Source organism: Myotis daubentonii, chromosome 3, assembly GCF_963259705.1.
Source record: "Myotis daubentonii chromosome 3, mMyoDau2.1, whole genome shotgun sequence".
NCBI classification, from domain to species: domain Eukaryota; kingdom Metazoa; phylum Chordata; class Mammalia; order Chiroptera; family Vespertilionidae; genus Myotis; species Myotis daubentonii.
This window is the reverse complement of record NC_081842.1, coordinates 27,783,101-27,808,856: the sequence shown is the minus strand read 5'-3', so window position 1 is coordinate 27,808,856 and position 25,756 is coordinate 27,783,101.

Sequence of the window (25,756 nt, the reverse complement as noted above, 5' to 3'; positions counted from 1 at the left end):
ACAGTTCAGCCTTACTCCTTGTAAGGTATTTTCCATTGCTCTTGGCTCAACTCAGTGAGCTCTTGTTTCTTTCCTCTGTGTCCACCTTCCTTTCCCTAAGCCTTTGTAAGCCTATGCACAGCTTCTAAAAGTTTTAGCATTCAGGGCCTTTACTCATGTGATATTTTTTGTCCTTTTATCACAAGCAGATACAATTCCTTTAGCATTTTGGTGGGCTTTCTGTATATTGATTGATAATTTAATTCACCAGACTAAAGTAATAACCACAAATCTTTTTTGGTTATTGAGATAAGTTATTCTCTTCCTTGACCTCACCATGACACTGCTTGGGAATCACATCCTTGAGAAGATTATAAGCCCTTTGAGAGCACTGAAAATTACACCATTAAGATCTTTAGAAGGGCTTTTGTCTGTTTGAAAGATCCTATGAGGAACCACCTCAGATCTGAGATCTTAATATAAATTTTACAGCACATATGATCTTCTCCCTTAAGCCAGACATTAATTAGAGCATCATTTGCCACCTAGAGAGATTTGGGAAGATAAACAGATTTGTTTGAAACTAAGAAAATCTGGATTCTTTACTTTTAAGGAGTCATTTTTATCTCATTCCTCTCTTCTCACATTATACATAGGCAATTGAAAAAAAAAATCCAAGTGACACTTTAAATATTTTGCCTGAAAATACCCTTAGTTTGATCATTGAGTTCATTGGAAATTTTCCTATATTCTATATTACTTCAGGTAATATTGTTGCCAACATTTTCATCTCTTCCAACTATATTTTTCTTTGAGCTGTCAAAGAAAGACTCCTCAAGGTTTTTAGGCTTTTGTTAACATTTTGCCAAGCTTCAAGGTTCCTCAGGTGTCCTGTCCCAAAGCCAATGCTACATGTCTTAAAGTTTTTACAGCAGAATTCCACTCTCAGGTACCAAAATCTGTGTTAGTTTTATATTGCTGTATTTAAAAATAAAACTTCCCCAAAACTTAGTGACTTAAAACATCAATAATAATTTCCTTTCCTTTTAATTCTGCAGTCTCAACAGAGCTTGATGTAGATAGCCCATCTCTGTTCCAGATGTCAAGATGGCTCCCTTAAATGGATGGCAAAGTAATTCATTAATTGGTTGTGAACTTAGCTGAGGCTGGGGGCATCAGTTCCTCTCCATATGGGCTTCTCCACAGGCTACCTGGGATTATCCAAGCATGGGGACTGGGTTCAAAAGCAAGTGTCCAAGAGAACCAGGAATGGTTTTATCTGATTTTATCGCCTATAGTAGTGTCATTTCCACTGGAGTCATAGTACCATCCAGAATTAAAGGGAGAGGACACAGACTTCCACATTTAAGTGGTAGAAATATCAAATCACATTAGATCAGAATGTGGAAGCTATCTTTGGAGACTAGTAATAGCCTATATGAGAAGACACTGAACTGCTTTGAACTAGATTAGTAATGTGATTTGATTTTTTTGCAAAAAGATGGCTATGGCTACCACAGGGAAGACAGACTAATATGTGTGGTAAGACTGGAAAAGGAAGACTATTAAGAGGTTATTTCCATATTTTAGAAAATATATGATGGCAGCTCCCACTAGGGAGAAGTAGAGATGAGAAAAAGTTTGCACATACAATTCCATAGTCCTGATTAATATTGTAGGAAATCAGACAAGCTGAGACTCTTGGGAAAACAGCTGACAGTCTAAAGCTGAAAAGTCTAATAACCAGCCAAATACAGAGACCTAGAAAGAACTAGTTCAACAGATTCAAGATTGGCCCAGTGCCGGGAGCCGGTCCATCCTTGCTGTTTCAAGGGACCTGGCATATATGGCATATGGTTCTTAATATGTTTGCTCACCTTCTTGGCGCTGTGTTTTAACCAAAGTCACCTCTCCGAGAAAGGTTGAATCCCCAGGTAGGGATTTTCCCCTGAAGTTAGGGAGGGAATAAAACCCCTCAACTAAGTGCCAGGCGGGTAATTAATCCCTTTAACTACGAACAATCATGCTTAAACTACATAATCTTTTCTCCCTGGAATGGAGATAAGAAACGCCCTAACCTTTGTAATAGAGATTGATAGGATTGAATCAACTGGTATAAATACAGTTGTAACAAGACAGAAACACGCAGAACTTAGAACAGAATCAAGAAGACAGAACCTACACGGAGCCTAGAGACAGAGCCTAGCGGGAGAACATGGCAAGGGATCCTGGACTGAACCTGACTACAGAGATTGGCAGGAGAACCTGACTGGAACCTGGACACTGAACCTGACTGGAGAGCCTGGACAGAACCTGGCTGGAGAACCTAGCGAGGGAACATGGCTACAGAACCTCGCTGGAAATCCGAAGCAGACCATCTCTGGAGATCAAGACCAGAACTTGGCTGGAGATCCTGGCTAGGCTGCTGATCAACTGAACGCTGTCTCCGTGTCATTCCTTCTTCGCCGACTCCGTCCACACCTTTGGGGACCCCTGGACCTGCTGGGGCTGGACCCCGGCAGCCCAGGAATTCAAAGTAGGTGCCACATACCCAAAATTCTGGGCACAGTGGCAAGAGGAAGATACCGTCCCCATAGCATTAACCAATATTGGCCTGTGGCTTGAGATTAGTTACTAGGAAGTAAAGGGGAAAGCCCACAAATTTTAAAAATCTGAGTGACAAGAGTCTTTTCACTTCTACCTAGTAACGCCACAGCAAATCCATCTTGAGAGATCATGGGAGGATCTGGAATTGCACTAAGCTATTATGATTCACTTATCTGTGATGAAGAGGTAGGCCTGCCAGTCCACACCTGTATATACTTCCTGGAAATTGTTAAAACAGAGTAATGACTGGTTATATATTAACATATATTAGTGATTGCATATCATTTAAAAATAAAGCAAAAGAGCCATCTTTGACCTCCAGCTTGATTAAAAAAAATGAATTCTTATAAGTGTTATGGGAGCCAGTTGAAAATAAACATCAAATATACTGAATGAGTCTCATTATAATAAACCCATTGATTGGGATATGGTATTAAAAGATTCTATACCCACTTGCCTCCAAGCTGATGAAGTGCTTCCAAATTTACCTTTTATTCCCCCATTTATTTTAACCGTAGTCACACACAGTTCTCCTAAAAGCTTGAATTTGTCTCTTAACTCTCTTCTCTTGCTTTGACTTTATTGAATTTTGTAGCCAGTGTTTATTTTAGTTACCCTTCATATGTATAGTAAATGTCAGCCTTCTACCATGCACTTTCTAATGAGTCATCATCAGTCCTGACTCCTTACCAATTCAAGAGGGGAAGGAGATTAAATATATAAGAATATAGACATGCAACAAAATCCAAGCACAATACAAATACTGGAAATGAAACTAAAGATTAGCAAATAAGGCAATTTCCCCCTTTCAGATAATTGCTAGAGAAGCTGAGAAAGAAATATCAAAAGCACACAAATCAGACTATGCAGTGAAGACAGCCATAGAGAGAATTCATGTGTCTTTTTACTTCAGAATAAGCAATGTGAGTAGAAATTCTAGCTGAGCACCATTCACTTAAATTTAGGGTTTTAAAAGTATTAATAGGAGACCGTCAATGCGCTCTTCCTAGTGGCTAAAATGCTTCCATTGCATCTGAGTTGTGTTCACTCTCAGTTTCTCTTGGAAATTATTGAGGAAAAAATAATACGTCTACAAGCTTTGCATAGAACAGAGTGTATCTGTCAGCTCTACCCATGATTTTAGGCGTTGGTGCCTCTGATCATCCATTTACTTTAGCTTTGCTTTTGACTCACAAGAAATGTTAAGTACTCAGGGGACTAAGTTCTAGTCCCTTGGTGTTCTGTACACAAATAGGCTGATTTGGTCTAGTAATCCAATGAGATTTGTTTTACACGTAGATGCAATAGCAATTACCGAAACTTAACACAAATAGAGGAGAACATTGTCAAGCCAAAAAGAGTGTCAGTGTTTTAAAACAGGGAGATAAAGACTATAATAGGGCATCCACTAATGAATGAGACAAATATCTGTACAATTATAAAAGAAAGTCCTTGGCTAAAATCCTCCTCTTAAATACTAGACGTTTTATGAAGGGCAGTGATAACAACCCTATTTGAATTTCCTTCTTTCCTACTCTCTACAAACAAGCATAGGTATAGCTTCATTTAGCAGTATAGTGTAACTCAGGATGAGATTTTTTTAAAAGAATAGTTTATTGATTTTTAGAGAGAGACAAAGGGAAAGGGAGAGAGAGAAAAACAGTGATGTGAAAAAGTAACATCAATCTGCAGCCTTCTGTACACCCCCTATCAGGTATTGAGCCTGCAACCCGAGCATGTGCCCTGATTGGGTATCAAACCGGTAACCTTTCAATGCATGGGATGAAGCCAAACCAACTGAGCCACATAGGCCAGGTTTAGGATGAGATTTTGAACTTCTAAAAATTAAGAACATGTTTTTTGTTGATTGACCTTGGAGTTTTTTGGAGAAAACAACAACATAGTTGTTTAATTTAATAATAAACATCAACATAAAAATAATGATATCATGAATTTTTTGCCTGTGATGCTATAATAGGAAAGAAAAAGAACACTGCAGAATCCGGTGGAGGTTTTTACCAGTCTGTGGAGCAAAATTGTATGTAAGTAGCAAATTCTGACAACCATGGGATTTTGATAAATTATCTGTGAATGACTTGCTTTTCCTGAATTATATTCTTTAATTTTTATTTTTGTATTAAATATATTCAATAATTAGTGGTTCAATCCAAAGACATAAAATCCTAGAACTAAATGTTTTCCTTTAAAACTTCTGGCCCTGGCCAGGTGGCCTAGTTGGCTGGGACATTTCTCCTACACCAAAAGGTTGCAGGTTCTATTCCTGGTCAGGGCACATACCTAAGTTGTGGTTTAGATCCTGGTCAGGGCACTTATAGGAAAAAAACAAATTGATGTTTCTCTCTCACATTGGTGTTTCTCTCTCTCACTCAATCCCTCCCCCTCCCTCTAAAAATGAATAAAAACATATCCTCAGGCAAGAATTAAAAAATTAATAAATTCTGGATTCAGTCAGTGCAAGGCAATAGGAAATTATTACAAGCAAATCTTCATAGAAGATTGACTCATCCGATCAAAATTAATGGCATTCAAATAGAATACAATATTTTACACCATCAAAAAAGATGATTCCAAATGTCCATATGTATTTGAAAGCAATGTTTTATTATTATTTTCTTATTATTTTTTTAAGATTGGGAATCTCTGAGAGTATGATCTGATCCTCAGTGAGTCCCACAACATAGAAAAATGGGCCCAACGAGCACACAATGCCCCTGGTTCTTAGGATCATCAAATTCCATGCGTGACATGGCCAGTGATAGATGACTCCAAAGAAAATGCAAAAGCTCATAACTCACCTAATTTAATAACACTGAACCACAGGGAAATTCCTTTCAACAAAAATTTATGCAGTAATCTCTGGAAGCACAATTCTTATCTTATCCTAACTGTAGATACAATTTACTTTGTATAAACCTCCTAAAATGTTTTTTTTTTCAAAATAATATTACAGTTTCAATGGCTCAAAGTGCTGCTTTAATCTTTCTAAGAAACATTCTATTCCCAAATGGTGACTTTAACTCAGATATAAAGAAAATTCTATCCCAGCAACAACAAAAAATTATGAACATATAAATGCCAAAATAAATGCCAAAAATGTTTTAAAAAACAAAGAATTATAAACAAAGTAGCAACTGTGAAAAAATGTATTACATTAAATTACATTTTTATTTCTATAACCACTGGATGCACCAATTGCATTTCATGATAGATTATAATATTGTTAACTTCTAGATACACCCTAGTCTTGAAAATATATACAATCGTGATCATTATCATCAAACAAATTGTAAGCATTTTAAGTACTTGACGAGAATATATGAAAATTGATTATTTTTCTTTTGTAACATTGTTATTTTTAATCTTAATATATCTTCTAAACATTAATTGAGTTGCATTAACTAATTCACATTAACAAAATGTATATACCCTTTGCCTTGCATGCTTATGCTAAAATATTTACACTGGTAAATTATTGTTTTAAATTTATACCCTTAAGCATAAACTTTCTGGTCACTAGACACAAAGTACAATTGAGTTAAAATGCTTATGATAAAACATCTATTACGAATAAATCCTCAATTGAATAGATCTACTCTATCTAATATGAATTTAAGTCAACATGTGACAAATTCATAAAGCTAACATATTTCAGAATAAAAGATTATACAATTAAAAAAATATCTGTATGATTACCACTATAGACTAAACTTTTTAAAATATAAAAATTGTATTAGATGTTTATGAGTTGCCCCTTTAAGAGTTGCTAAAAATTAGTTAATCTCAAAATTATGTCAGTCCTCCCACCACCCTACCACCCCCTATTGCCCAATCTTTATTGGCATGACCCTAGACATGGAAGTTTCTTGAAATAGGTGATATGATGCTATTTCTGTGCTTACAAGTAGTATCACTTAGTCTATATTAATCATATGAATAGAGGTTCCCCGTTCTATTAATTCAGACTTTCAGTTCAGTTCCAAATGTCTGTTTTTCCCTCAGCTATAAAAGCAGTCTTCATACTTTCAAACATAAACTTTTAAATGCACAAACACAAATTTCCCACAAAGACTTTTAGTCTTATATTAAACCATATATTGAAACAACAAATGTCAAAATTATTTCTCCTCTGCTGAATGAGCCCAGAAATAAAATTGCATTTTGGAGACAGAAAATTAAAATGATTTTTTCTCTTCATACATTTGAAGTAACTGAAAGATATGGTGAAAATATATAGTACACTCAATATGTTTTATAAAATCTAATTCACCCTTCAAATCTTCCCAAGCATAATGAACTGACAAGTCACATAATTTTCACTTTTATAATTTAATGCTCTTGGAAAATACACATATCAATACTTTCAGAAAATGAACTTTTCAAACAGTAATCTTGGCAAAGGGTAATCAAACTGTTTAGTTTCCTATATAAACAATGAAGTTTATATGGATATTTGAAGTTCAATTGAAATGCCTTAGCTATTCTTACTGGAAATAAACAACTGAAGTTACTCTAGACCCCTTGGAAATATCTCTTTATGAATCAGAATTGTATATTATAATTAGAACCCATATATAGAAAAACTACATTATGCAAGATACACTTTCTTCTTAGGTTGTATTAAAGTATAAGGCTATAGCTAATCTGGTAATTGTTTGTTGTTTCTTCAAATTGATGTTTCATTCCTAGTCTTGGTGTCCCTCTATCACACTTATAGCTAAGTAGGTGGCTTGGGAAAGAGAATCTGAAAGGTATTTTTAAAATGCCTCAGTATCTAAAAATTGGTGGAAACAAGACAAAATTTAGAAGTAAATAAAATTAAAAGGTTTTCTTAGCAGTTTCTATGCTATGATCCTCTCTGAATTCTGGGGTTTTAATTTTCCTTCCTTATTCTGGTTGATTACAAATCTCCCATTAAATACCCTACACAAATCCACCCTACTGAAGATATTCCCCATTTTATATGTTAACTATAGTTGTGTAGTAGATGTCCCCAAGCTTAATTGTTTAAAATAAAACACTGATTATCTTACAGTTCTGTATACTGCTTATATCGGTGGTTCCATGGCTGCAGTCACCTCAAAGCTTGATGGGGGAAAGATCCCTTCTAAACTCACTCATGCAGCTGTTGGCAGGTTTTAGGAACTTGGTGGCACTTGACTGAAAACATCATTTCTTTGCCATATGGGCTTCTCATCACATGGCAGCTAGATCCCCTCAGAGCAAGTGAGTAAGAATGTAGGAGAGGGCACCCAAAGCAGAAATGATGATCCATCATATGCATTATCCTATTCGTTAGAAGCAAGTCAATCATCAAGCCATACTCAAGGAAAGGGAAGTGCAGAGAACACAAATACCAGGAGATAAAGATCACTGGGGGGCCTCTTTGAGGCTGCTGCCCAAACCCATGCTCCAAAAAAAAAATGAGTTCTCATGCCACTCTTCAATTAAATATTATCTTAGAGATGAAATGGAACTTTTACCTAATTTATTGAGTGTCTGCTATGTGCCATGTTTAGGCTCTAGTGAAATGGTGTGCACATGTGTAACTTTCATTATATGCAGAGAACAGAAAAAGCAGAAGCCAATATAAGTGACATGAAAAATAAAAATGAAACAGTGTTAGAATAAAATGATTGGATGATCCAGTTAATGATCCTATTGACCAATAGTACCCCAATAAATTTAAAAATAGATAAATATATAAATAAGTAAAGTGAAAAAGACAAACAAACCAAACAAACAAAAAATACTGTCTGATAGGATTAGGGCTGATTATTTTGATTATCATGGAAAAGTTTACCTGAGATAATTCCTTTGAATATTAAGAAGAAACTAGCCTTTGCTCTCATTGGCACATTATCAGGAGCAGAATATTGTAGACAAAGTGAAGAATGAGGGGCAAAATTTCAAGGTGAGAAGACCCCCCAAAATTAGAAAAATTATGGAATGTCCTTGAAACTTATATGAACTTAAAGGAACCAGATCATATACAACCTTGTGGGATGTGGTAAGGATTTAGTCTTATTAAAAGAACAGTGGAGCCCTAACCAGTTTGGCTAAGTGGATAGAGCATGGGCCTGCAGACTGAAGGGTCAAGGGCATGTACCTTGGTTGCGGGCACATCCCCAGTAGGAGGCGTGCAGGAGGCAGCTGATCGATGTTTCTCTCTCATCGATGTTTCTAACTCTCTATCCCTCTCCCTTCCTCTCTGTAAAAAATCAATAAAATATATTTAAAAAAATAAAATAAAAGAACAGTGGAAACCCCTGAGTTTTCTGTGTGTGTGTGTGTGTGTGTGTGTGTGTGTGTGTGTTGATCCTTGCCTAAGGATATTTTTTCCATTAAATTTAGGGAGAGTGGAAGAGAGAGGGAAAGACAGAAAGAAACATTGATGTAAGAGAAACACATCAATTTGCTGCCTCCTGCACGAGCTCTGACCAGGGTGTGGGATGGGGAGGAGCCTGCAACTAAAGTACATGCCCTTGACCAGAATCAATGCCGGGACCTTTTGGTTCTATCCACTGAGCCAAACTGAGTAGGGCAACCTTTTGGCTCTATCCACTGAGCCAAACTGAGTAGGGCAACCACTGAGTTTACTAAATGGTTAAATATCAATACTGTTTTTGTAAAACAAAATTTCACCTTAATTCATCTAATAGTTTATAATTTACAAAAAAGGAAACAAAAAAAACAACACATTTATGACCCTCTGCACCTGAAGCTTAAAAAAGAAAAAAAAAACTAAACAACAACAATAACAAAACAAAGTTGCCAGTGCACTCAGTGGTCCCAGATCTGTCTCTTGCTTCAACAGTATTTGGAAGGAACAGCCCCAGGGACGCCCCTTCTTCCAGTCACCACCTTCAGAACCACCTCCAGGACCATCCAACACACCGGTTTTCTTCTTACAGAGCAACCTTATTGCCAAACAACCTTGAGCTCCCACATTCATCAGAATTATTCCACCGAAGTGGAGGCTGAGGCCAACCGCCTGGCCAGCCTGCATCTATGGGACCCCCACACCTACCTCTCTCTGGACAATGTGTCTCTGGAGGGCGGGGGCCACTTCCTCTGAGCATTGGCAGAGAAGTGGGAGGGAGCTGAGCGTCTCTTAAAGTTGCAAAACCAGCGCAGTGGCCTCCTTCTCTCCAGGATATGCTGAAACCTTCCCAAGATGAGTGGGCAAAACTCAGGGTGCCTTGGAAGCTGCCCTGACTTGGAGAGGAACCTAAACCAGGCTCTTTGGGAGCTGCAGGCCCTGGGTCCTACCTGTGCAGACCCTCAGCTCTGTGACTTCCTGGAGACCCACTTCCAGGGTGAGGAGGTGAAACTCATCAAGACGATGGGCGACACCTGACTCACCTCTGCAGGCTGGCCAGGGCCCAGGCTGGGCTGGGTGAGTATCTCTTCGAAAGGCACACCCTCAAGCACAACTAGGAGCCTGTGGAGCCCAGAGGCCTTTGAGAGGCCCCTCTGCATTCCCCTGGTGTCTGGCTTTTGCCTGAACCTCTCCCTGAAACTACTAGCCATTCTTTTAGCCACCCTGAAGCCCTCTCCCATGCATTGGACCAAATGAAACAATAAAACTTTGTGCAAAAAAAAACACACACAAATAAAAACCAAGTTGTCTCATATACACTGTCTTATTTAATGAATGATCTGAGACCTAGATAGAAATACTTTTTTAAAAAAGATCATTCTACCTACTGTGCTGAAAATGTATTGAGAAGGGGGAAATGTGTCCACAGATCTGGTAGCTATTTTAGTTGCAGATAACAGAAGATGGTAACTTGAATTAAGGTGATTCAGTAGAGCTAAAGACACAGATGGATACAAGCTATATTTTTATAAGTAAGGCTGAGAGTCTTTCATAATGAATTAGATCTGGGAGATGTAGTGAACTTTTGTCACATTTTAGCCTCCAGAACATTTGCACATATTTCCATTTTTATTTGCCAATTATAAGTACCCTCTGACTAAAAGATAAGTCTGAAAATTCACTTTCCTACCTTCTTTGAAGGTGAAGATCAGGTATGTGAACTCAGTTCTGCCAATCAGACATACAAAGGACAAACTGATACAGAAGAGCAAAATCTGAGATAAGTGGTACAGATGTGACATCCAAAAAGCCAAAAGAAGAATGTGTGTCCAGAATGAGAAAATGTTCAACTATTGTGAATGCCACTAGGAAGTTTGAAGACAAAGGAGACAAAGATGTGAATGTTATTATAGCAACAACAACAACAAGGAGAGAGAGAGAGAGAGAGAGAGAGAGAGAGAGAGAGAGAGAGAGAGAGAGAGAGAGAGAGAGGGGATATCTGAGCCTTATTTCAGCAAGATATAACATAGATGAAATGTTAGAAAGAGGAAATAGTAACTATAAAGAGATATATTTTATATTAAGTTTTGCCATTAAAGGAGTAGAGAAAGTAGGTGGTAACATGGGGAAGTTAGAGATTTAAGGGAGGTTCTTTTTTTTAAGATGAGAAATATTAAAATTCTGTTTGTATGCTGGTAGGGATGCTGTAGAAAAGAGGGAGATGCTGATAAAGCAAGAGAAAGAGGTCAGGTTTATTATTCAGTTTTCAGCAACTACTTATTGAATCTTGCACATCAGACACTGTTCTAGAACCTGGAGATATGAAACATATTTTCTAGTTTGGATGTAAAAATAATAAGCAAGGAGCATGAAGTAAAATTCAGGATTTACCAGTTTACTAAAGAGAAAAGCAGCTCTGAACGGTGTGGCTCAGTTGGTTGAGCATTATACCATGCTCACTAAAAGGTCTCTGGTTCATTTCCTGGTCAGGGTACATGCCTGGTAGGGGGCATGCAGGAGACAGCCAATGGATGTTTTTCTCTCATATTAATTCTCTCTCTCTCTCTTCCTTCTTCTGTCTCTAAAATTAAAAAAATAATAATAAAATTTAATTTTACAAAAAGAGAAAAGTAATGTGATAGTGTGACCAGGAAAGATCTCACTGAGAAAATAATATTTGAGTAGAGGCCTGGAGAAAGGTAGGAACTATATCATGTAGATATCTGAGGAGAGAACTTTCCAGAAGAGAGAGCAGCAATTGCAAAGGTCCTATTCAAGAGCATATCTGATATATTTGAAGAACAGCAAGAAGGTCAATGGAACTGAGGTCACATAAATGAGAGTGTGGAGAAAACATCGAAGAGATAATAATTAGGAAGCCAGATCTTGTGGGCTTGGTAGATCATTTACGGATGTTAGCTCATATTCAGAATGAAAAGGAAAGCCATTGGAGGATATTGCACAGAATAATAGCATAATTTCAAGATATATTAAAGGTAGAGTTGCTGATGTATTGAATATTGGATGTGAGAGAAAGAAGTCAAGTGTGAAGTATGGATTTTTAATTGAGTACGGGAAGGAATAGAGTTGTCATTTACTGAGATGTGCAAGACTGACGGTGGATCTGTAACAGAGAATAAAGAGTATGTGATCTTGTACTAACCAAAGTAAGTTTACTAACAATCCTGTTAAAACAGAAGCAGGAAAAAGAAAACTTTTGCAAACAGCCTCAATTTAAGTACATTCCAGGGACCAGCAGTTTCAGTTCAATGTGAGCAGGAGCTGACTGACCAGAGCAATTCAACAGGCTGTCACCAAGATTCTTAACAAAACCAGATAGAATGCTGCCTATATATATCTATTTCCCCTCTCTTTCCTTATGAAAGTCACTGACTTGACTATATATATATATATATATATATATATATATATATATATATATATATATATATAATTATTTCAGTGAGAGGAAAGGAGAGGGAGAGAGCTATAAAATTCATTATGAGAGAGAATCATTGATTGACTGCCTCCTGCACCCTCCCTACCCGGGATCAAGCCCACAACCTGGGCATGTGTCCTGACTGGGAATCTAACCATGACCTCCTGGTTCATGGGTCGATGCTCAACCACTGAGCCACATCATTCGGGCTTTAAGATGGTTTTTAAGACAGGAGTCTACCATCTTCTTGGGTAATCGGCACCTGAATAAATCTCTTTTCTTTTTATGAGCACCTGTCTCAAGAGTACAGTGGGGCCTGGACTTACGAGTTTAATTCGTTCCAAGACCGAACTCGTTAAGGAGCTCGTTAACTCAAATTACTCTGTCAACTCAATGCAAAAAATCCGAAGAGAGACAGCTGATATCTCAAAAAACTCGTTAGTTGGGACACTCGTAAGTCAAGGCCCCACTGTATTGGCTTTTGTTGCAGCACACAAGCAGCTGAACCTGTCTTCAGTATCAGGTCTATTTGGGAAATTTCACTGATATCAGTTTTGAATAAACTAAAACGAATGTTAGGCATTTAAATGGAGATACTTATTGGGCAGTTCTATGTAAAAGAAAATGTCGTTCAAAGACAATGTCTAGAATATGGATATAAATTTTCAGCCATTAGAAGCTAGATCTGTGAAACTAGATGAGTATGTAGGAGGTGAGGCTACTAGTAGATATTAAAAAATAAAGATTCCAAGGCCTAAGCCATGAGGAAATGAAGAGGAATCAGAAAATGAAACTGAAAAGGGGTCAGGGGAGAGGTAGAAGGGAATTAAGAAGAGAAAGAGAGTAGTTTTTAGGAAACCAAGGCTTTGGTCAGGAGTTAAGTGGGGGGAGGGTGGGGGACAGGGTTCCAAGTAAAGCCAACATTAAAAAAAGAAGGAAGAGTATATCATTGTATCAAATGCTACTGATGGTCCAAGTTAAATGAGAGCTGAGAATTAGCCGTTGCTTTTAGCAATGAAAATGCTATTGGTGACCTTGAAAAGAGCATTTCGGTTGGATTGGTGGAACAAAAGCCTGATTAAGTTCAAGAGAGAATTGTAAGAGAAACTGGAGATAGTAAGAAAAAGGCTTCTCTTTCAAAAAGTGTTGCCTAAAGAGATGGAAAAAATAAAAATAAAACTGGTGAGAGCTGAAGGAAAATGTGGAATTAGTATGGAAGAAATACCAAAACATTTGTATGCTAATAGAAATGTCCCAGTAGATCTAGGTCTTTTTCCTCCATCTCTGACCATATCTTCTCAGTCTCCTTTTCTGTCTCCTGCTTTAATTCCATGACTTCTAAATATTGGAGTGTTCCAAGTTTCAGTCCTTTGATCTCTTTTCTTTTTCATTTTCATTAACTTTCCAGGTGATTTGTTTAAACTCATGCTATCTACATGATCACTCCTAAATTTATATTTCCAGCCCAATCTCTTCCCTGAACCCCAGATTCATAAATATAATTTTGTTTTTAACAGCACTACTTGGATGTTTTAGCAAACACCACAAACACAGCATGCCTGACACATCACCTAATCCACCCCCACCCCACCCTGGACAACCCCTGACCAAGCTGCATCCTCCAGTCTTCTTCCCCATTATTTTTTAAAAATATATTTTATTGATATTTTACAGAGAGAAAGGGAGAGAAGGATAGAGACTTAGAAACATTGATGAGAGAGAAACATCGATCAGCTGCCTCCTGCACACTCCCTACTGGGTACGTGCCCACAACCAAGGTACATGCCCTTGACCAGAATCAAACCGGAATCAAACTGGGACCCTTGAGTCCTCAGGCCAACGCTCTATCCATTGAGCCAAACAGGTTAGGGCTTCTTCCCCATTATTTAAGTAAATAATCCTTCAATGTTTCCAGTTGTTTAGGCCTACATACTGTAGTCCACCCTTATCCACGGGGATAAGTTCCAAGAACCCCAGTGGATGCATGAAACCACGGATAGTACCACACCCTATATACACTCTTTGTTCCCCTACATATATAACTACGATAAAGTTTAATTTATAAATTAAGCACAGTAAAAGATTAACAATAACTAAAGTTAAACCAATTGTAAAAATGTACTGTAAAAAACCTTATGTAAATGCGATAATATTAAGTAAAATAAGGGTTAGTTGAGCACACACTGGGATATTGCAATAGTTGATTCGATAACTTAGCTACTAAGTGACAAATGGGTGAATACAAGCATGGATATTCTGGACAAAGGCGTTATTTACATCCCAGGAGTAGTAGGGCAGGACAGCATAAGATTTCAGCATGATACTCAAGATGGGGCACAATTTAAAACTTATATCTTGTTTATTTCTGGAATCTTCCATTTAATATCTTTAGACTGCAGGTGAGAATTGAGGAACTCAAACTGTGGGAAGTGAAACCACGGATAAGGGGTCCAATGTACTTGGATAGCCTTGAAGTTTTTTTTTAATAAACTTTTTCCAATTCACCAGTCAAATCATTCATTTTTATCTTCAGTATATTAAACAACTCCAATCACTTCTCACTATTTATATTTCTACCTTTGGTCCAAACCACCATTTCTAACTTGAATTATTGTAATGGTCTTCACCTGGACACTCTCTATCCAATCTTACTCATTTGTCTATGCTCAACTAATGGCCAGAGTTATCCTATAAGGACATAAGTTATCTAATTTAATCCCTTTTTTCAAAACTCTCAATGACAACCTGTCTCATCCAGAATAAATGTTAAATAACTTGCAAAGGCCTGCAAGGACCACTATATATCCTTTCTTCCTACTGCTCTCCCCCTCACTCACCTGGTCTCTTTGCTGATGCTCACTCCACACATGCACACAACACAGGACCTTAGCATTTGCTATTTCCTTTTCCTGCAATATTCCTTATCCAGATATCTATAAGGCCTATTTGTACAATTTCTTTAGCTCATTGCTTTAATGCCTTACTAGAGCTGCTTCCTTAACTAACCTTCATAAAATAGCCTCCCTCTTTTGGCTTTGCATTTTCCCCTGCTTGGTTATTATTTCCAGTCCTCCTATCGAACTGAGGCAGAAATAAGGCTGTAATTACTATTTTTTTCTTTCCTTTGTCCCACTCTCAGTTACTCACCAGTTCCTTTTCTGGCTTTACACTCTCATAGTATTTAAGTTCCCACATCATTTCCAATGGAAAATATATAATACTCTCAATGGCCTCATTCTTCTTCACATTTCTTTCTCCGTGTTGGTTCTAATTTGATTATGTTAAATTTGTTTTTTTAAGGCCTTTATATAATAAAACTAGAGACCCGGTGAACAGAAATTTGTGCACTTGGGGGGAAGGGGTGTTCCTCAGCCCAGCCTGTGCCCTCTCGCAGTCTGGGACCCCTGAGGAGATAACGACCTGCTGGCTTAGGCCTGCTCCTGGGTGGCAGAGGGCAGGCCCAATCCCTAGGTGCAGCCCCTGGTCAGGCTCAGAGTCGGGCTGATTGGGGTGTTGGGGCGCCGCCACTGTCATGCACAGAGCACGGCGGATGGGAGGTTGCGACGCCACCCTCAGTCATGCTCAAGGTAGGGGCGATTGGGGGGTTGGGGCACCGCCCTCTGTCACACTCAAGGCAGGGTCTATGGGGAGGTTGCGGCGCCTCCACCTGTCACGCACAGAGCAGGGCCAATCAGTGGGTTGGGGCTCCATACCCTGTCACGCACAGAGCAGGGTCGATCAGGGGGTTGGGGAGCTCCCCCCTGTCACCCACAGAGGAGGGCCGATCAGGGGGCTGAGGAGCTCCCCCCTGTCACACACAGAGCAGGGCCGATAGGGGAGTTGGGGCACCGCCCCCGGTCACACACAGAGCAGGGTGGATCAGGGGTTGGGGCGCCACCACTGTCACACTCAGGGCAGGGCCTATGGGGAGGTTATGGCTCTACCCCATCACACACAGAGCAGGGCAGATCAGGGGGTTGGGGTGCCGCACCCTGTCACACACAGAGCTGCAGGGCAATCAGGGGTTTGGGGAGCTCCCCCCATCAGGCACAGAGCAGGGCTGATCAGGGGGTTGGGGCGCCTTCCCCTGTCACGAACAGAGCAGGGCCCATAGGGAGGTTGTGGCCCGCCCCCTGTGACACACAGAGCCACAGGGCGATCAGGGGGTTTGGGTGCTGCCTCCTGTCACGCTGATCTCGGTGCCGGGAGGCCTCGCGGCTCTCCTGATCCCAGTGCTGGGAGGCATATTACCCTTTTACTATATAGGATAGAAGCCTGGTGCACGTGTGGGGGCAGGCTGGTTTGCCCTAAAAGGTGTCCTGGATCAGGGTGGGAGTCCCCACTGGGGTGCCTGGCCAGCCTGGGTGAGGGGATGATGGCTGTTTGCAGCTGGTCACACACCCTTCAGGGTGGGGGTCCCCACTGGGGTGACTGGCCAGCCTGGGTGAGGGGATGATGGCTGTTTGCAGCTGGTCACACACCCTTCAGGGTAGGGTTCCCCACTGGGGTGCCTGGCCAGCCTGGGTGAGGCGATGATGGCTGTTTGCAGCTGGTCACACACCCTTCAGGGTGGGGGTCCCCACTGGGGTGCCTGGCCAGTCTGGGTGAGGGGCTGAGGGCTGTTTTCAAGCTGGCGGGTGACAGAAGCTCCCAACTGCTCCTTTTTTTCTTTTTTTTTTATTCTGGGCCAGCTTTAGCTCTGACTCCAGCTCTTAGGCCTCCGCTGCTGAAAGCAGGTTTCTGGCCTTTGTTTACCTTCTGTATTTGAAATAATGTTGCGATCCTGCTGGCTGAAGCCCGGTGACTAAAGCAGGTTTCTGGGGTTTTGTTTAGCTTCTATATTTGTAACATAGTTGCTTAGAGTTGCAGCTTAGAGGCCGGCAGTGGCAGGCGGGGAACATTGGAGTCCTCCATCACTGAAGCAAGCAAGCCTCATGTTCGCTTCCAGCTGCCTGGCTGCCGGCCGCCATCTTGGCTGGCAGTTAATTTGCATATCACCCTGATTAGCCAATGGGAAAGGTAGCAGTCGTACGCTAATTACCATGTTTCTCTTTTATTAGATAGGATACCTATTCTGTGGAGGATATCTACACTAATAAAAGAGGAAGATGCAAATTGGCTCTACCTTCCCGACACCCACCAGCCAATCAGGAGTGAGTATGCAAATTAACCCAACAAAGATGACTGGTTGATTTGCATATGCAGGTGCTGAGTGGCTGGGGGCAGAGTGGGATGCTTGCATCATTGCCATGGCAATGACGCAGGAGTTCCACCCCACCCCCAGCTGCTCAGGGCCTCTGGGCAGCATGGGAAGGCAGAAAGGCGGCTCCAGCCAGAGCAAAAGAGGTGCGGGCAGCCAGGGGAAGGAAGGCCCATTCTTGCACAAGTCTTCATGCATCGGGCCTCTAGTAGTATGAGCATTGTGGTAGATAATTCAAGTGCATTGTCTCAGTTAACAACCCAGAATCCTTTGCATAACTTTAAAGATTATATACAAAAGCCTTATATTGGTATGTATTTTCCTTTATTATCTGACTCCAGGTGCTTCTTATGGACTTCCTCCTGTCTTCCTATCTCACATGCCACAGATGGAATAAGTTGAAGTACTTGCTGCACTTTGATTGAGAGATGCTCATTTTGGATCTTTGTCTAAGCTGCTCCCTCGGCCTACACCACTCTCCCAACTGGCTCCTACTCAGGACAGATACTTCCTTTCCTAATGTGTAAGATCTGTGTTCCAAAGGGCCCACATCTGCCTGGCTGGTGTGGCTCAGTGGTTGAGTATCAACCTATAAAATAGAAGGTCATGGTTTGATTCTTGGTCAGGGCACCTGCCCGGGTTTCCAGCTTGATCCCCAGTGGGGTGCATGCAGGAGGCAGCCAATCAATGGTTCCCTTTCATCATTGATGTTTCTTTTTTAAAAATATATTTTATTGATTTTTTGCAGAGAGGAAGGGAGAAGGATAGAGAGTCAGAAACATTGATGATAGAGAAACATCAATCAACTGCCTCCTGCACACTCCCTACTGGGGATGTGCCCACAACCAAGGTACATGCCCTTGACCAGAATCGAACCTGGGGCCTTTCAGTCCACAGGCCGACAGTCTATCCACTGAGCCAAACTGGTTAGGGCATAATTGATGTTTCTATCTCTCTCTCCCTATCCCTTCTTCTCTGATATATATCCTATCTAATAAAAGAGTAACATGGTAATTAGCGTACGACCGCTACCCTTCCCATTGGCTAATCAGGGCGATATGCAAATTAAATGCCAGCCAAAATGGCGACCGGCAGCAAGGCAGCTTGAGGCTTGCTTGCTTCAGTGACGGAGGACTCCAACGTTCCCCGCCAGCGTTGCAGGCCTCTGAGCTTGCAGTTTGAAACACTGTAACAAATATAGAAGCTAAACAAAACCCCAGAAACCAGCTTTCAGCCAGGCAGGATCTCAGAGCTGGAGTTGATACTGTGTTTCGATTGTAGAACCCAAACAAACCAGATACCTGCTTTCAGAAGTGAGGCCTAAGAGCTGGAGCCAGAGCTAAAGCTGGCCGAAATAAAAAAAAAAAAAAAAAAAAAAAAAAAGGAGCAGTTGGGAGCTTCAGTCACCCACCAGCCTGAAAACAGCCCTCAGCCCTTCACCTAGACTGGCCAGGCACCCCAGTGGGGACCCCCACCCTGAAGGGTGTGTGACCAGCTGCAAACAGCCATCATCCCCTCACCCAGGCTGGCCAGGCACCTCAGTGGGGACCCCCACCCTGATCCAGGACACCCTTCAGGGCAAACCAGCCATCCCCCACCCATGCACCAGGCCTCTGCCCTATATAGTAAAAGGGTAATATGCCTCCCAGCACCGGGATCAGCAGAGCCGCGAGGCCTCCCGGCACCAGGATCAGCGTGACAGGGGGCAGCGCCCAAACCCCCTGATCACCCTGCAGCTCTGTGTGTGACCGGGGCTGGGGCCACAACCTCCCTATCGGCCCTGCTCTGTTCGTGAATGGGGAAGGTGCCCCAACCCCCTGATCAGCCCTGCTCTGTGTGTGACAGGGTGCGGCACCCCAACCCCCCCCCTCCCGTGGGCCCTGCTCTTTGTGTGACAGGGTAGAGCCGGTAGAGCCATAACCTCCCCATCGGCCCTGCCCTGAGTGTGACAGTGGCAGCGCCCCAACCTCCTGATCGGCCCTGCTCTGTGTGTGACAGCGGGCGGTGCCCCAACTCCCCTATCGGCCCTACTCTGTGAGTGACACGGGGAGCTCCTCAACCCCCTGATCAGCCCTGCTCTGTGCGTGACAGGGTACGGAGCCCCAACCCTTCTGATGGGCCCTGCTCTGTGGGTGACAGGGGGCAGCGCCCCAATCCCCTGATTGGCCCTGCTGTGTGCGTGAAAGGGGGTGGCGCCACAACCTCCCCATCCACCCTGCCTTGAGTGTGACAGGGTGCGGTGCCCGGACTCCCCAATCGGCCCTACCCTGAGCGTGACTGAGGGTGGCACTGCAACCTCCCAATCTGCCCTGCTCTGTGCATGACAGGGGGTGGCGCCCCAACTCCCCAATCAGCCCTGTTCTGAGCCCGACCAGGGGCTGCACCTAGGGATTGAGCCTGCCCTCTGCCATCCGGGAGCAGGCCTAAGCCAGCAGGTCGTTATCTCCCAAGGGGTCCCAGATTGGGAGAGGGCACAGGCCAGGCTGAGGGACCCCCTCCTCCCCCCGAGTGCACAAATTTTTGTTCACCGGGCCTCTAGTGTGTATGTATGTGTATTATATATATATAATCCTCAACCTCTATCACAGTACAGCAAACTGATATTATCATCTGGCTACATTATCTATCTTATTCTGAACTAGAAAATAAACTTTGTTGGTATGTCAACTTGTTTAGGTTATAGCCCCTCAAACACTAATCTAGGTGTTGCTGTGAGGGTATTTTGTTAATTCCTAATTAGTTAACATTAAGTAAGAGATTATTCTTGATAAACTGGGTGGGCTTGGCTGAATCCCTTGGAAGGCTTTTAAAGGAGGTCTGAGTTTTCCCTAAAAGGGAGAATAAATTTGCCTGTGGATGAGAGCTTCAACCTGTGCAATGGAGTTTCTTCCTGCCTGAGATCTTTCCCACTGGTTCTAGTTTTCTGATTGAACACTCGCTGATGAACATGTGTTCTACCTTTTGTGTGTTTTGTGCATGTCCTGTGCAAAACCCAGTGCCTGGCAAACAATATGCACTCAGTAAACTTTAATGTTTTTTAATTTTTATTGATTTTTTGGGGAATTACACTGGTTAATAAAAGTATAAGGCTTCAGGTGTAGAATTCTGTAATACATTATATGTATATTGTATTATGTGTTCACTACCCCATAATATTTATTCCCACTTTACCCTCTTCTACTTCCTGGCACCTCCTTTCCTTCTGGTAATCATCATACTATTGTCTGTATCTTTGAGGTTCTTTCTTTCTTTCTTTCTTTCTTTCTTTCTTTCTTTCTTTCTTTCTTCCTTCCTTCCTTCCTTCCTTCCTTCCTTCCTTCCTTCCTTTCTTTCTTTCTTTCTTTCTTTCTTTCTTTCTTTCTTTCTTTCTTTCTTTTTTTCTTTCTTTCTTTTCCTTTCCTTTCCTTTCCTTTCCTTTCCTTTCCTTTCCTTTCCTTTCCTTTCCTTTCCTTTCCTTTCCTTTCCTTTCCTTTCCTTTCCTTTCCTTTCCTTTCCTTTCCTTTCCTTTCCTTTCCTTTCCTTTCCTTTCCTTTCTTTCTTTCTTTCTTTCTTTCTTTCTTTCTTTCTTTCTTTCTTTCTTCTTTCTTTCTTTCTTCTTTCTTTCTTTCTTTCTTTCTTTCTTTCTTTCTTTCTTTCTTTCTTTCTTTCTTTCTTTCTCCTTTCTTTCTTTCTTTCTTTCTTTCTTTCTTTCTTTCTTTCTTTCTTTCTTTCTTTCTTTCTTCTTTTTTTCTTTCTTCTTTCTTCGCCTATCTTTCTTCTCTCCTTAATCCCTTCATCTCTCACCTGTCAGAATGGCTATCACCAAGCAAAAAAAAATGAGTGTTGGCCAGATGTGGATTAAAGGGAACCCTTATGCACAGTTGGTGGGAATGCAGGTTGGTGCAGGCACTGTGTACAGCAGTATGGAGTTTCCACAAAAATTAAAAATGGAACTGCCTATGACCCAGTGATTTCACTTCTGGGAATATATCTGAAGAAACCCGAAACACTAATTCAAAAGAATATATGCACTCAGTACATTTTTAAATGAGTAAAAATGAAAGAATAAATCAATTTCAAAATAGCCAAGACTTCTGTCAGAAACTTACCGCTGAGAGCTGTCGGAGAAAATTACGGAGGTCAATACTGCAAATATGTGTGCTGTCTAACTTCAATGGAGCCATACAGATTGCTCGGGTCATTTTTGAATGTCTCAACTATTCCCTCTCCAATTCTCTTCAGTGAAAAGTTGCTTTATTTCAATTATGTTCCTCAACAGTCTGTGACCCTTCTATTTCACACACACACACACAAAAAAAGAAGAACCCTAGGCATGAAATCCTTTACCTAAAAACATACTCATATACCCAATTGCACTTCTTTGTCCCAAGTTCTAAAATAGGTAGTTTTTCTCCTTCAGTCCAAGCATAAATCCCAAACCTTAATTTATCTACTTACAGTATCCATTCTTTTATCATCTATAAAATTTTCCTTTCTCGGTTACACTCTCATCTTCTGTGTCTGTGTGGTTTTCCTTATAATCTCTTTCTACCAAAATGATAAAGACTTTGTTCGTTTTGTCTATCCCATACATTGCTCCACTGAAGTGTTTCTTAGTGAAGTAAAAAGCAACCTTCTAACATAATGTACTTATCTCAGGAACACATAATTAGTAAGAGCAAACTCCTTTCCAAAAAAAAAGTACATACTCATTGCAGCATTACTCACACGAGCCACGAGGTGGAAGCAAATAAATGACCTTCAATGGATAAAGAAAATATGGTACATACACACAATGGAATATTATTCAACCTGAAAACTGAAGGAAAGTTGGTCACATGTTACATCATGTATGAAATTTGAGTTCATTATCATAAGTGAAATAAGCCAATCACAATAGGACAAGTATAGCATGATTCTAAATATATAAAGTACTTAAAATAGTCTGACTTTTAGAAGCAGGAGATATAATAGTAGAGGGCTGAGAGGGGAAAAAGAGGTGTTGTCCCCTGGATAAAGAGTTTCAGTTTTGCAAGATGAAAAAGTTCTTTGCACAGCGATGTATGAATAGTTAACATGAGCACTTGAGATAGTTAAGATGGTAAATTTCATGTTATGTGTTTTTACTATAACAAAACAAAAACAAACAAAAGAAAACTAAAGAAACTGTTCACACGGTGTCTAACTCAAGTAAAGAAAAAGAAAACAAGATGCATCTATAGAGGTATATTAGTTTGTGATATACCTCTCACAGAGAGCTTTCAGTGAAAGAACAAATGTACCGTTAGAGCCAGTTTCCTTTTGATTGCATCTTTCTTGAAGTGATGAGCCACTTTTATCACCTACAACACTTGCTCCAAAAAAAGAATACCATGGATGTTAGAGGTTGGGGTCTACCTCACTTAAAAGCCAAGGAAACGTTATCGGTCTTCTCAAATATCCAGATTTTCTGAATCAAACCCCTTCTTGTATTCCCCTATCTATGTCTGCTGCTAGTCACAGACAACTTCCTGAAGTGTTCCTCAAACTATGCCCCCATCTCTGTAATCTTTTTTCTCACATTTGGAACAAAATGACTTAACTGAAGCCACACAGAGAACAAAAGTGGGGTTGGGAAGAGCAAATCTGGAAAGTGATGGGAGTGTACCCATTGGTTATGGACATGCAGTCTCCTTCACTCTCAGGCAAAGGTATGAACCAAAATTAGGGTCAGGTAATTACTACTACTGAAGCCTACACACAAGTTAATACACCAAAGGACCAAGGAACAAAGTATTTGAATGAAATTCAAGTTTCAAAAGCCTTGGAACAATAAAATGGGGTTCTTTCCTCCCTTTTACATTTCATGGCTTGTACACACACACACACACACATATATTTATACAGGAGGTTTTGGTATAGGTAAGTCAAGTGTCTCTGCTCTGGACTGAAAGGTTTTGTTTTTATTCTTTGAAAGCTTTAAAAATTGATTTGCTTCTTTTTATAGTCTGGAAACTTTACAGTCACTGCTTCAGATAATCAGCGGAGCAAATTTTCCATCCATTTTTGCTTCTGCCTACATTCTTCTGACTTAAATTTAGGTGCCTTATATGGGGGTCTCTGTAATGGCTTAACTCCTCGGCAATCCCGGTGAGTGGGGTGGTTTTTCCTGAGCAGGATGCAAGGGTGGTTTCTTTCCCCGGTTCTTGTCCAGGTGGATTGGAAGATGAAGCCACAGACAAAAGGTGGTAGATGAAAAGGGTGCAGGTTTATTGGAAACAAGTGCAGACTCCCACGTGGGCAGGGGGTCCCAAAGGGGGTGACCCACCAAACTCATTTTTGCTCAGGTTAATAAAGTCTGCAGTCCTCTGTCTCTTGGTGCTGCTTTCCAATTGGTAGAATATTAGCCTCAAAGCTCAAAACCCACATGGTGCCCCCTCTCCCCCCCCCGCCCCCCCCCCCCCGCCTTCGCTCCCCCTCTCAGTGGTAGAATTCTCTGTCTCCTGTGAAAACCTGATCTCCTCTTTCTCCCCTTTGTCAGCATTTCTCTGTTCCCTGTGAAAGTTTGTTTCCTCTTTCTCCCCATACCCTGTGGCTTGTCCCTATCTTCTGTGAATGGATGTCTTTCTTTCCCCTTATCCTGCGGCACCTTTTGTTCTCTGTGACTGTATGCCTTTTGGCAGCTCCAAGCCCCCAACCAACTATGCCATCCTCCCCCATGGACCCTCTTTATTTCTAAAACTCCCTAAACCTGCCTATTTTACCCCTAAAAACTCCTTTCACGGGTGTTGATGTGAGCTTCCTTTTCTAATATTTCAGCCTTCTGAGAGTGTAATTGATGACCTTCCCCACCTTGACTAATTGTTGTAATAAAACCTTTAGAAAATGTTTAGAATTCCTTGAGAAATCTATTTTTTAAATATTTGTGGCTTCTAGAAGGTATTTTGAACATCTATTAACTTCTTGAATACTAAAATGATTATACACCAAGGTATTTGGAATTCTGGCTTCACATTTTATTTCTTCATTATCTCAGGTTCCGTAATTTCTGAAGTAAAATTGTTTTGTAGTATATTATTAAGTAATAAAGCATACTAGTGGTGCCTTACATTTATCCTGTAATTGAAAGAATAAATTCTCCCTAAAACAAGTTTGAGTTTGTTGTTTTTTTAAATGAAAATCAATTTGAAGCACAGGTATTTTTAAAATGATAAACAAAGAAATAAAAATTCCAAACAAATATTGTTTGCTTGATTTGGTTGATTATCTTCTCAATGTGTAGATTTTATGCTTATTTTAATTAGGAAAGTAATTTGTAATTACATTTATTGTAGATCTTTGTAGTCACACAACCAGATCAGTGTCCAACCCTCTATCATACTGCATTCAATGGTAAAGATACGACAGAAGAAATCTGTAGGAAGTTCATAGTGTTAGACACAGACTGCTAATTTTACTGGCAATAGAACAAGAAATCTATACAGCTGTCATATGTCTTGCTACAACACCAATTCCTGAACAAAGCAGCATATTTTACATTTTTCTGAGGAATGTATTTTGAATATAATATTCATATAGCTCTACAGGAATAGGTGTCATCTGCCAAGAGGAGTTCATAACAAAACAAAAAACAAAAAAGGAGAATTTACTCCAGGACCTGTATACAATTTCTCTGAAATACAAGTGATCATCATTGTGTTTGGATTTTTTTTTAATGGTACCATTTTCCTTTTTTTGGCAGATGAAACTCAATTTTTCAAACAAGTCAGCCTCCATTGTCTAGTCCTAAATGTAGAGGCAGCTTCACCAGCTACAGCTGGCATGAAAGGCTATACAAATCTATTTGGCTGATTTAATTCACTTGAAAAAGCAATTTTCTAAATAACCCCTATTGGCCAGAAAGAGTTAGGGTGCTGCCAGTGGACATAAATGAGATTGTTGCTACAGGTTTCTGTACACACAAACAAGTGCAACACTGAGCTAAGCAAATGGATTAGTATGCTTTCTATATTGGTGGGCTGCCTTAATTTTGTAACCAAAATATTTATTTAAAATGTATTTCTAGTGTTTTAAAAATCAAGAGTTTAAAATATTTATATCATGAATTATAATTCATATGCAGAAAAGTGTACGAAACAAATCTATAATGCAACAAATTATCAAAGAGAAGACCCATGTCAAGAAATAGACCACAAGCAGAGAAGCCTCCTTATATCTTCTCATTCTAATCACT